Here is a 12,861-nt window from a genome sequence, read left to right as displayed (position 1 = left end):
GTCTGGCAAAAGAGCAGTTGGTTGCATGGTGTCTGTATTTGTACTGCTTGTACAGTAGCCACAGGGAGTGGTACAAGGATCATGAGATTTAAAATCCTGGTCTATGAGGAATCCCTATTTTTATCACTGTATGTTTTGGTTATGGCTTTCCTGCCACTGCACCACTGAGGAAGGTGCTGAGGTTTTTTACTGGCTGCTTGTGTGTGGTGCATGGAGAATGTGTGCACACTGGCTTGGCTGGCATCATGGGGCTTTTATTATACATGTATTTGTGCCTTCCCTACATGATCAGTGTGGGGGAACCACTTATAAGCAACCTTGTGGATGAGTGGGTGGCTTCAGAGTGACAAGTGATGCTGTGGGAACATCTGTTGGGGTTGTTACATGGATGTTTATTTCTGCAGCTATATTTAAGTTTGCTTTGCTTTGGGGCATGTATAGGATCATGACTACATTCATTCATTCATTCATTCAGTCGTCAAGATTTATACCTTCTTTCTCCCGTGAATGATGCAAAGTGGACAATATAAAATTAACCAAACTATAAACAAAAGTTAAAAAGCAGCAATAAAGATTATTTATTTATTATGCCACGGTTAGCTCTGATGTGGTGGCCACAAACATAGCAGGACCATAATATATCACCCTCTAAGTCAGACAAAATGTAGATTGTGCATATTTGAGAGCAGTGAACCTCTGCAAACCTTCTTATGAAGGTAGATTAAGTACAATTATGGAGGTAGATTAAGTGCAATTGAATGTGAAGGAGAAGCAGAGAAGAAAAGACAAGAACCATCATGAACATGAAAAAAAGATGAGTTATTGCATCGTGAACTGGCACAGCTGGATTTCTACACACACAAACCCACACATACACATGGAAAAGGCGGGCCTTTTCATCAGTTTCCTCCTTGGGTCACCAGAGATGCGCCTGAGTACCTGTCTTGAATGGCAGCCTTGGAATATATAATCCAAGAAAAAACTGCTTCTGAGCATATAGACAGAGATCCAATTTATGTTTTTGCCTCACCAGAGAGGTTTTTCAGCCTCACGCCACCCCTGTAACCTAGATTAGGCTTGGAGAAAGTGAACTTCTTCATTTAGCAGGCATTTAAACCTGAGTGCCTGACACTTTAACCTTTATTTCACCTACACCTGACAAAGGTCACTGGCCCACAGAAATTTAACCCCTCTTTCTCATGATTGCAGAGAAAGGGCTCGAGGAAGAGCAGGAGGAAGCCTTAAAATGTTTACCTCCCTGCAAACTATCTTTGGCACCTTGCTGGGTGGATGGATAACCCGCCCAGTCGATTGCCAGCTTCCACAGGCAGCAGGGAGGTTTGAGCGGGGTGGAATCCCAATGCAGGCAGGGAGCTCCACAGTCTCCCAGCCCTGGTGGCAAACAGCTCCTTTAACCTCATTTTGAAAGCGGGCTCCAGAGGTGGGTGTCCCGCCATTCTCATGTGCAGACGAAAGCAGGCTGGGCTTCCTGAGCCTGGTCTTGCCTGCATGTGAGAATAGCCTCAAAATGTTTTAGAAGTTATAGTGCCACAAGATTCTTTACTGTTTTCAATGGCTCTTCCTTCTCTGCTGAGGATTTGATTGTAGGAACATAGGAAGCTGCCTTATACCAAGTCAGACCATAGGCTAATCTAGCTAATTATTGTTTACACTGACTGGCAGCAGTTTCTCCAAAGTTTAAGGTAGGGATGTACACGGAACCATGCAAGGGAGGCTCAAAGGCGGTGGGGGTGTAGCTTTAAGAGTGGTGGAGGGTGCACTTACCCCATCCGCCACTTTCCCCCCACTGGCGTCTGTTTTTTTCAAGGTCCGCCGGGGGGGGGGGGGCGGCAGCGTACCTCCCTGCCACCCGGTTGCCCAGATATGACCAGATGTATCCAGCCCGGACAATGGGGTGGCAAGGAGGTACGCTGCTGCCCCGGCGGCGGGAGAGGTAAGTGCATCCTCCCCCACTCTTAAACTTAAGACACCCCCACCATCGAACCAGTGGAACCACCAGTTCTTTGAACTGGTTCGGAGGCCCATAAAGGGCCTCCAAACCGGTTCCGTGCACATCCCTAGTTTAAGGCAGGAGTTTTTCCAAGCCCTACCTGGAGATACTAATGATTGAACCAGGGGCCTTCTGCATGTAAAGCAGATGCTCTGCCACTGAGCTGCAGCCCTATTCCCAATCACAGCCAGCATTCCCACATCCTGGATTAAAGTAGTCAGGGTCACAGGGTTTGGACTGGACATCAGGGATGGCAGAGAGAGGTGAGGAGGCAAGTACCCAGCACCAGACAAGAAGCTTACTCCTCATTTGCCCTCCCAAACTGGGCCCATTGTGAATAACAGACCGGTGGAAATTAAAAGATGGCTGCAATCCTAAACAAGCTTACTTTAAAATGAACATCAAAATCAATAGGATATACTTTGGAGGAAATGTTTTTAGAATGTGAGTGTTAGTATGAAATACACATTTTGTTTTCTTTCAGAAAATCTGATGTGGGACAAAGCTGGCCATCTCAGAAATGTACTTTGCCCCTTATCCCACCAACATTTTGTTCTGGTGCTGCCGCTGGGTCTGGATATGGCTTCCCCACAGGTCTGAAACCCAGCACCTCTTATTTTGTCTCAAGCCACTTCCTGGAAAGATCCCATCCTAAACAGGCAAATCGGTTGCACAATTAAAGGCATCTGACTTCAAAAATCAGGCCAGTAATCGCAGAGGCGTGCTCCTGGGTCAGGCTCCAACCAAACGTACTGGCAGAGGTGCACCAGAGAAAGGAAGAGGAGCCCCTGCCATGGGTGGTCTGGACGGGGAAAGGGCTGACCCAGAGGCTCTGCCATTTGTCAGCTGCAGATCAGTGTCGCTTTTCCCGCCCCCGGCGTGGGAGGGAAAGAGCAGAGGGACTCCCGGTCGCGGGGTGGCAAAGGGCGCTGACAGCTCTCTGTGCGGGAACAGAAGCGCTTTGCCACAGCAGGTGCCTGCACCGCCGCTGGTCTCCACTCCAGCCCTGCAGCCTGGAGACAGCCCCAGCAGCTCCCATCTTTTGTCAGCCAGCCTCTCCGTGGAGGTGATGATGACTGTGAGCGCAGAAGTGCCCCCCTGCCTCTGCAGAGCGCCTCTGAAGCCCTCTCCCCCCTCCCCGCCACCGGCTCCCCCGGGGGGTGCATTTAACCAGTGCAGGGAGGCAACACGCAATGTCACACACACACACATCCTTCCTTCCCCGCGTCAGCCTCCATCGCCGCCCTTCCTCCTCCTGCTAGACACACTCGCTAACGTAAGATGACGGCTTCCTCGGCAGCCCGAAAGAGGGGGAAAAGAGAGAAAAAAGCCTCGCCGCTTAATTGCCTGCGTTTGATGATTCCTCTCACTCGAGCCCCAGGCAGCGCAGGACTCGGGGGCGAGCAGGCGCCCGCTGCCGCCAGTCTAAAGAAGAACACCCCCCACACACACACCCCGCAATAAAACCGCACACCTCGAAGCAAATGGCCCCGAAAACAGCTCCGGAGCCAACGAGAAGGGAGGGGCGGCTTCGCTTCAGCAACCCCCCCCCGCCCCAACACACACACACACACACGGATGGGGGGTGGGTGGGTGCGACGACTCGGTACTGCCTGGCTGGTGCTGCATCCGCATTGCTATTGTGATGTCGTCAGTTGAAAAGATGGAGAGGTTTTTCTCCGAGGAGCCGTCCGTCGTCGCCCACGCGCACACCCACACAGAGAGGAGCCTCTGGGAACGTGACCCGGTGGCCCTACCTTTCCCCCTCTCCCTGTGGCTACGCCACATTTAATACCGGGCGGTCGCTGCTGCTGCTGCCACCCCCGCCCGCGGTCACCTGCAAAGAGATGGAGAGAAAGGCAACCGCCGCCGCCGCCGCCACAGAGGCGTCCCAACCCAATAACCCACTTATGTCACATAGGCAACGCTGCAAGACAGACTGCAGAGAGCAGCCAGCAGCTGGGGCCTTTTCAAATGGACAAGAAAGAGGCTCGCCGTGGCCAGCCCAATAGGGCTCCAGCTGCGTGCCTCTGAGAAATGGTCTGCAAGCTGCTCGCCTGCCCCTCGCCTGCCATCGCTCACTGCCTCCCTCCTCGCATGCACACACAGACACACACACACACAGCACCGCCGAATTGCATCGTACGGCCACAGAGCGTCATTGGGTGGCACACAGACACACACCCCAACCACCACACACATAAGTGCGTGTGGTCTGCAAGATTTGGCCTCTCCGGGGCAATTGGAACTTTCAAGAAGAACACAGACATAAAGCCAAGGCTACTGTACCTGCTTTCAGGCATCATTCTCATCTTTTTTTCCTGCTGCTTCTCCCCACCCCCTTCCGATTTATCTCAGCTACTGGTTTTATAAGGAAGAGGGTGGGGGAGTTGGGAAGAGGTGGGGGCTTTATTATTATTTTTTTCCTCCCCTCTTCTGCCAGCCCCGTCTGCACCTTCGGGTTGAGCCTGCAAGTGAAGTCACAAGGCTGACTCTGTGACATCACATGGAGTCTACAAACACTGGATTGTGACTTCACTGCAGGATGGAGCAGGGAGGATGGAGAGAGAGAAAAAGGAGAGGGGAGGGGGGAAAGGCTCTTATTCAAACACATATCTGCCAGAGTAACAAAGGGATCAGAGGGAGAAGGGCTACCAAAGGGAATAAGATTTATTTTATTTTTTGGTACTTTAAAAAAAAATCTTTTCTGAATACTAATTAAAGTTGGCTCCTAACAAAATAATCTTTCAAGCTGGATTGAGAAAAAATTGGGAAGAAGCCCCCCCCCCGCCCCAAATACACAATATTTGATGATTTTTGCTATACTCATGCATGTCCCCCTCCCTCCTTCAAGCCTATTGGCATCAGTATCCCAAAATCAAATTGGAGGTCAAAACTAGTGTGCACTCAGGGTGGGGAAAGATTGAAGATGAGAGTAGGGAGGGGTCATTTGGAGGAAATGAAAGCAGCGGAACATACTAGAGGTTTAAAATACGTTGCACTGACAGAGCTATGTAGAAGTGATATGAAGAGAACTCTGCTGATACCACATGAAGGTCAAAGCCAGGGATGGTGGACCCTGGGACAAAAAGTGAAGATGCAGAGAGGTGCAAAGGGGAAGAGCAAAGAGCAAAAGTGAAGATGCAGAGAGGTGCAAAGGGGAAGAGCAAAGAGCAAGCTGTCACCCAGCTGGTGCCCTCCCCCCAGAGGCCCAGGGATACACACACACACACACACACACACACACACACACACACGTAGTTACTCCCCTGATCAAAGCTGCAATGGATTCCATTCACTTATTTCACTTGCAGCACAAGAGACAGACATTCACACACCAGGGTGCTATATTCCTAGTCTGAGTTCTAGCCCCACGTGTAGGCCTAGGACTAAAAAAAAAGCCACCAGGGCATGTTCCCCTTCATTTCTACCTGCTTAAGAGGAAAAGAAGAGGGACTGAGCCAAGAAGGAAAAGAGCAAGCAGCTTCAGCATACTATTTACTACCGTACGAAGTGACATTCTTGCATTGGCCAGCAATCATCAGTAGCACTGATGCTAGCAGGAAAACAGCGCTGCTGGAGCACCTTCGAGGAATGTTTACTGACTTGGTAAGAGCAAAGGGTCATGGCCGCCCAGTAAAAAATTTCAGTAGAAAAACAATGTTTGTTTACAAACTTTTCAGAGAGCAACATTTTGATTTCTGGGGAGGAGTTGGGGAAGAAGAAAGTGTTTATTCTTTCAAAGTTTCACCCATTCCAGGCAAGAGAGAAATTTGCCAACCCACAGCACAAGCACCAGCCCCACCCCGCCTCCGCATTTTCGGTCGTTTTACCCAATAGGATGGCTGGCCTTTTACCAATCCTTCAACCAGAGCTTTCTTTATAGCAGAGTGACACAGAGCACGATTTCTACTTCCTTACAGTTTAACAAGTAATCACACCATGCACTTCAATGAACTTTAGCATTGCTCAACAAAGCAATCTGATGAAGGTGATGTGTCAGTGACTCTGCAAGGGGTGCAAATGAGTGCTACATCCACCTTTATTGTTGCACATCATAGTGTAAAGGAGGTACAGGCAAGCTCTCTCCCTCTCAGGCAGCCCAGATCCCAGGAGGACGACAAGGAGGTGTGGGGCAGCCATGGTGCTGCTGCAGGAGCCGCCACTGCGGGGAAACTGTTTTATAGCGGCTTCCCTCATACACACATGGCCCTGTGCAGCAGCCTCCACTCCCCTGGTTGGGGCCCCATGCACAGCCGACACTCTCCGTTTGTTCTGGGCTCTGCAAGCACTCAGCTAAGTGCAGCCCTACTCAGCAGGGCAGGGGGCAAGGAGCGGCGTGGTGGCAGAGGAGTGTAACTGAGGGGAGAGCTGCTTGTTGCCCCCACTCCCACACCCTCCTAGGGATGGCCCTGGGTATAACAGTATCCAAAGCAAATGTCCAATAGCCAGAGGATTATCCTGCTGTGTTTCTATGTACTACAAAAGTACATAGCTAACTGCTAACTGGGCAAAGAGGCACCTTTTACCGTGGTGATTCTCTTTATTTAGCAGGGGGAGAGTAACTGGCCCTATCCACCCCCAGCACAGGACTTCCAGTGACTGTTGCTGGTGTCTGTCTCATGTTTCTTTTTAGATTGTGAGCCCTTTGGGGACAAGGAGCCATCGTATTTATTTATTATTTCTCTATGTCAACTGCTTTGGAAACCTTTGTTTAAAAGCAGTATATACATATTTGTTGTGGTTGATGTCATTGTGTTCAAACCAAATTTGAACTCGTTTTTGCTGGCCCAGGCAGTATCTTTCAAATGCCAGTCTTTGAAAAGGATATCCCAGATTTGTTTTGGAGCCTGATCCTAACCATGTTTACGAAGAAGTAAATCACTAGAAATTAATGACAGGCAAATACTAGGGGTGACTCCATCAATAGTTGCGGCTTTCATATATTCAGCTATAAGGTGAATTCAGTATAGTTATTATGGCTGACATCCTGACTAAATTACTCAGTAGTACTATTCAGGAGTTACTCATACTAGAGGAAGTCTTACTGATATTTACAAAATTTCAGTAAGACTTCCTTTAGTACATTTAGTTAGGATGTTAACCAGTGTCCCAACATAGTCAGTTTCTCTCTTTGAAAAGGCATTAAGAAACGTCCTGTTACAGAAAAACAAAATAAAACACCTGGTTAACTATGACATCTGGTTCACAGCAGCCCTCTTTTATTTTTACTTCCATATCAAGACATTCCCTTGATCACAGATGTTTGTAGAGCCCCTGCTAAGGTTTCTAGACACTGTATATTTTAAAGGCTTACTCCTTATTCCAAAGATTCTATGTACATAAAACTGATGTTGCAGCTGATATTGATATTTTTACCTGGCACTGCCCACTGGAAGTTTTTCACACCCAGTTTTTAGTTTGCATCTTCTCCAGAATGGAGGTGTGCGTTCACGTATCTGCCAAATTTACCCTGAAGTCCCTGTGAGCGATCAGGAAGAACTTCACAGCCAGTTTGAGTTTTCCAACACACGTTAGAGTGTAGCCCAATTTATATCCAGGGTAAAAAAAAATCCACTTTTTGGCATTGATTATTTTTAGCAACTTCGAACTTGCAATAAGCCTCGCAGAAAACCAGTGGTAAAACCTGCTGTCAGGGAAAGCTCCTGGAGAAATTGACAGAATACAGCACAGGAGAAGACACAGATAACTGATATACCTATGCAAATCATCCGCGCTGGGAAGGCAGTCTAACCTCAAAACTAAGGAACCACAGCGCAGCCATCTTAATTCTCTCCCAACACTGGAAACTAAGGGGTAATCCCCCAGCATCTTTCTGCATAAAGAAATAACTTTTGCCTCTTAAGGAGTAAATTTGCTGCAGCTGCTGGTATCTTACTCTTCCTCCTTTAGAGAAACCTAGATAAGAGGCAAGGGATGGGAAACAGAATAAGCTATGAATATCGGATGTTGGGAAACTGATATGAGTTAAGGGATTGTCCATTGTTTCATCCCAATGTAAGCAAAAGTGGATTTGTGCTGATGATTGGCTTTGGATCTGTGCTGATGATAGGCTTTGCATTCCTTCTAAGACTGTTACACCATGATAAGATGACTAAGCCACACTCTGTATAAATACTTACCTGTAACTGGGGGTCTTCGCTCTCGATTTGGGTGCACCCCGAAAGCCTTACTTGCTAGCAGTAAACATCCCATAAGCTTTTCCCTGTGTGTGTGTATTATTTGGCGTCGTACACCACCCAGACAAGAACCGGCTTTCACGGTTATATCATAACAAATGTCCTATTTTTTATTTTGAATATTCTTGCAGAGTCTGATAGGGATGGTGTGCAATGTCATTAAGTTGCTTACCATCTCTATTTATCAGAAATTGCAGTTTTGTCTCTAGTCTTAACAAGTTATGTTGAAATCTCATCAGTATATCCAGTTGTTTTGGAGATGTTTACATATTTAAAAGATGCCTATTTTCTTTGGAATAGCACTAGTTACCTCCAAAGCCGTAAACTACTTCTGCTCACCTAAGCATGTTTTAACAGTGGCATTAGGAACATGTTGTTGTCTTATAGGGGAAAGGAGGTTGAATCTGTGGATATGTCTGAGGCAATGCTCAACACAGGAAATTGCTATTTTAATGGGAATGACAGTTGCTAAAAATGTCACTATTTCACATGGTAATGATAATTTCTTCCTTGTTTTTGTAAGCAGATGCAGTGTTGGAAATGTGCATCATTGGTCAGCTATTTTTTGCCATAGAGGATCCAGGTTCTCAATCCAAGAGTGTGGCCTTGCTTGTACAAGACATTTTATTATTACACTTATGTCCTAGTCTTCTTCTAAGGAGCTCAGGGCAGTGTACATGGTCCCCCCCCCCCCTTATTTTATCCTCACGAGCCTGTGAGGTAAGTTAGGCTTACAGAGAGCAAGGTCACCCAGTACTCGAATCCAGACCTTCATGGCTAAGGTCTGGATTTGAACACAGGTCCTAGTCAGACACTTAAACTGCTACATCACACTGGCTCCCACCCTCAATTTTATTTATTTCATTTATATCCCGCCTTGCTTCCATCACAGAGCTGTGGGGGGGGGGGGGACATACACAGGGTTCCCATGCAGTCACTGAACCAGGCACTGAAGCCATGCACTGAAGCCTTACTAATCATCTGGGCTGTGTGTGCTAAAAACAAGACAATAAAATTCTGTGCCCAAACGAGCTGAGTCAGAGAAGGTAAGCAACTTGGATGACATCCCACCCTCCTCTGACTTTGCCAGAATACTCCAAAATAAAAATAGTACATCTGGATGGCTGTGGCAAATGTTTCCCTAATGCTCTTTCCAGATGTTATTGTGGAACAAATTCTGGGGAATTGCATTCTGCTTCCATCACCAGAGTAATAAATTATTATATTAATTCTTGACATGATACAGTCCCCACACTGGGATTGTATTGCCTCAGTTTTACATAAAGAATATATATGTATAAAACAGTTCATGAAAAATGAACTTGCCACAGACCCTTTTCATAGATGCATGTTCACAACATCATGACTGAAGCATTGGAGAATAGATGTATGTGTGAAAGAGTCATTGTAGATCAAATAATTTCTAACTGAGAATTTACACATTCAGCTAAAAGCCATCAAATACTGAGTAATCAAGGGATGAAGGAACAAAGTGATTTACAAGCATATGTGAACTAGGACCAAAAAGAACCATTGAGGGTCATTGCTGTGATGCTGTTATTTTAGGCAATTTATCACATCTGATTTCACATGGAAGAGGAGGAGTTTGAAGAAACCCCAAATTCAGAATTGTGCTTCACATGAAAAGCTTGTCAGTTATGTAGTGTTTGGACTAGCCCTTAAAACAAGCAGTACTTTAAAAACATAATAAGCGTACGTTTTTTACACAGCAACTGTTTCAGTCAAACAGCTCCTTATAGGTGGTACGGTTCCCCTGTGAGGGCTATACCATGTCAAAGGTTAATGTAAAAACCAAACCTAAGTTAGCTGATGGGTAGTGCTGTTGTGACCTACCTAAATTTCAGCTTAAAGAGTAAACTCCTGCTGAAAAACTTGAGATTCCAAAGGGAATATTTATTCCACTTAGTATCTGATATTCACACTTTGATGACTTTTTTCTTTGAAAAGGTGGAGTTAATATTTATCATCTGTCCATCACAATACATGCAGGCTTAGGTTCCTCATCCTGAGGTGTGTGTATTTTTCTTTGACTGACTGAGGCACATCTATTAATACTCATTTACAACTGCATGTGTGGGACTACTGTTGAGGAAGAATGGCATAATGGTAAAAAAATAAACATATAGCAAACCAGCTATAAGCATTTTGGTGATTTCCCATTATAAGCTATGGCCAGTATAGTGTTTGTTTTTATAGAATGTATGTATATATGTGTACACACACACACACACACACACACACACACACACACACACACACACACAATGCACTGCAGTATTTGTAAGTATCACTATAAGTATCACTTATTCTCCATCCTTACCTCCCAGCAATTGAAAGAGCACAAAAACAGCAATATAACACCAAACAAGTTGTTCTAGTAAGAACTAATCTGCCTAGTTTCCTTTCACTGTCTCTACAACTGGACTATATTTGGTTCAAATCGAGGTCCATAAGTTAGACCTCTTGCATCTCAAATGTTCATGCATCCACCATCTTGGATCAGGGTGGATGACATCATAAACTACACCACTGAGGTGTCCCTATGTGTCCCTACAACTGTACCAAATTTGGTTCAAATAGGTTAGACGGTCCTCAAGTTAGTTCACTTGTCCCTCAAAAGTTCACACATCCACTATCTTTAATCGGGATAGATAACATCATCACAAACTACATCATTGGGCATCCCTGTGTGTCCATACAACTGGAGCAAATTTGGTTCAAATCGGTTAGACTGTCCACAAGTTAGTGCACTTGCATCTCAAAAGTTTATGTGTCCACCACCTTGAAATGAGGTGGATGACATCGTCACAATCTACACCGTTGAGGTGTCCCTATGTGTCCCTACAGCTATAGCAAATTTGGTTCAAATTGGTTTAGCGGTTCACAAGTTAGCTTACTTGTGCCTCAAAAGTTTATAGTTCTGCCATCTTGAATCAGGGTGGATGACATAATCACAAACTACACCACTGAGGTGTCCCTGTGTGTCACTCACTACAACTGTGCCTAATTTGGTTCAAATCAGTTAAGACAGTCCACAAGTTAGCTCACTTGCCCCTCAAATATTCACGCATCTTGCATCTTGGATTGAGGTAGATGACATAATCACAAACTATGCTATTGAGCTGCCCCTATGTGTCCCTACAGCTGTAGAGAATTTGGTTCAAATTGGTTAAGCGGTTCACAAGTTACTCCACTTGCACCTCCAAAGTTTGCGTGCCCGCCATCTTGAATCAGTGTGGATGACATCATCACAAACTATGCCACTGAGGTGTCCCTGTGTGTCACTCAAGCAACTGTACCCAATTTAGTTCAAATGAGTTAGAATAGACAGTCCACAAATTAGTTGGCTTGCACCTCAGACTTCATGCGACCACCATCTTGGATTAGGGTTGATGGCATCATCCTAAACTACACTGTTGAGGTGTCCCTATGTGTCCGTACAGCTATACCAAATTTGGTTCAAATCGGTTAAGCAGTTTACAAGTTAGCCCACTTGAGCCTCAAAGGTTTACGTTGGTGTGGATGACATTATCACAAACTATGCCACTAAGGTGTCCCTATGTGTCCCTATAGCTGCAGCAAATTTGGTTCAAATCAGTTAAGTGGTTCACGTTAGCCCACTTGCGCCTCAAAATTTTATGCATCCACCATCTTGAATTGGTGTGGATGACATCATCACAACCTATGCCACTGAGCTGTTCCTGTGTGTCACTCACTGCAACTGTACCCAATTTGGTTCAAATGGGATAGACAGTCCACAAATTAGCCAGCTTGCACCTCAGACGTTCACATGACCACCATCTTGGATTGGGGTGGATGACATCATCACAAACTACGCCGTTGAGATGTTCTTATGTGTCATTCACTGCAACTGTACCTAATTTGCTTCAAATTGGTTGGACAGTCCAAAAATTAGCCCGCATGCGCCTCAGATGTTCATGCAGCCGCCATCTTGAACTGGAGTGGATGACTTAATCACACTCCATGCCATTAGGGCATGCCTATGTGTCCCTACAGCTGTAGCAAATATGGTTCAAATCGGTAAGGTGGTTCACAAGTTAGCCCACTTGAGCCTCAAAAGTTTACATGTCCGCCATCTTGGATTGGGGTGGATGACATCATCACAAACTATGTCGTTGAGGTATCCCTACAATTGTACCCGATTGGTTCATATTGGTCCAGGTGTTACAAAGTTGATAGGTGGGGACACACACATGGACACACAGACACACACACAGAATGCCGGGTGATCTCATAAGCCTACTGGAAAGTAGGCGAAAAAAATTAACACTTGCATCACACATTTGTAAGGAGGCAACTGTGGTCTCACATCATCTCACCAGAGCACAATCAATCAATCAATCAATCAATCAATCAATCAGGTCCACATTTTCTAGAACAGCGTAAGAGGCTATCTATGGTGGTTCCAACCATTGGTGTAGGTATAACTGAAGAAGGGGGGCAAATGCCACTGGGCCTCTGAGAGAAGGTCCCCCTGTCAGCTGCTCTCTCCTCTTTGCTCTTTCCTTCACAACGGAGAAGGTGGGGAGGCATCTTTACTTTTTTGTTCCAGTGCCAACTCCAAGTTTGCTACATCCCTGATTTCAATTGGGCATTCAACAGACATTC

The 12,861-nt window shown here is 45.9% G+C and overlaps 1 protein-coding gene across 2 annotated transcripts in view; it reads right to left on the bottom strand.

Annotated features, from left to right (window-relative positions):
- TCF20 (transcription factor 20) overlaps positions 1-12,861 on the bottom strand; it is a 288,990-nt gene that overhangs the window by 102,380 nt on the left and 173,749 nt on the right. Inside the window, exon 1 of one of the 2 annotated variants that reach the window (XM_053251696.1) lies at positions 4,301-4,469. The exons of the other annotated variant lie outside the window; for it this stretch is intronic. The gene's annotated coding sequence lies outside the window, so the exon portion shown is untranslated. Of the gene's footprint in view, positions 1-4,300; positions 4,470-12,861 lie in introns of those variants that run through there. 2 annotated transcript variants of the gene reach the window in all.

The sequence above is a fragment of the Hemicordylus capensis genome, chromosome 5 (assembly GCF_027244095.1).
Source record: "Hemicordylus capensis ecotype Gifberg chromosome 5, rHemCap1.1.pri, whole genome shotgun sequence".
Lineage (NCBI taxonomy): Eukaryota > Metazoa > Chordata > Lepidosauria > Squamata > Cordylidae > Hemicordylus > Hemicordylus capensis.
Note: the sequence above shows the minus strand (reverse complement) of the source record. Positions and strands in the feature narration are given on the sequence as shown.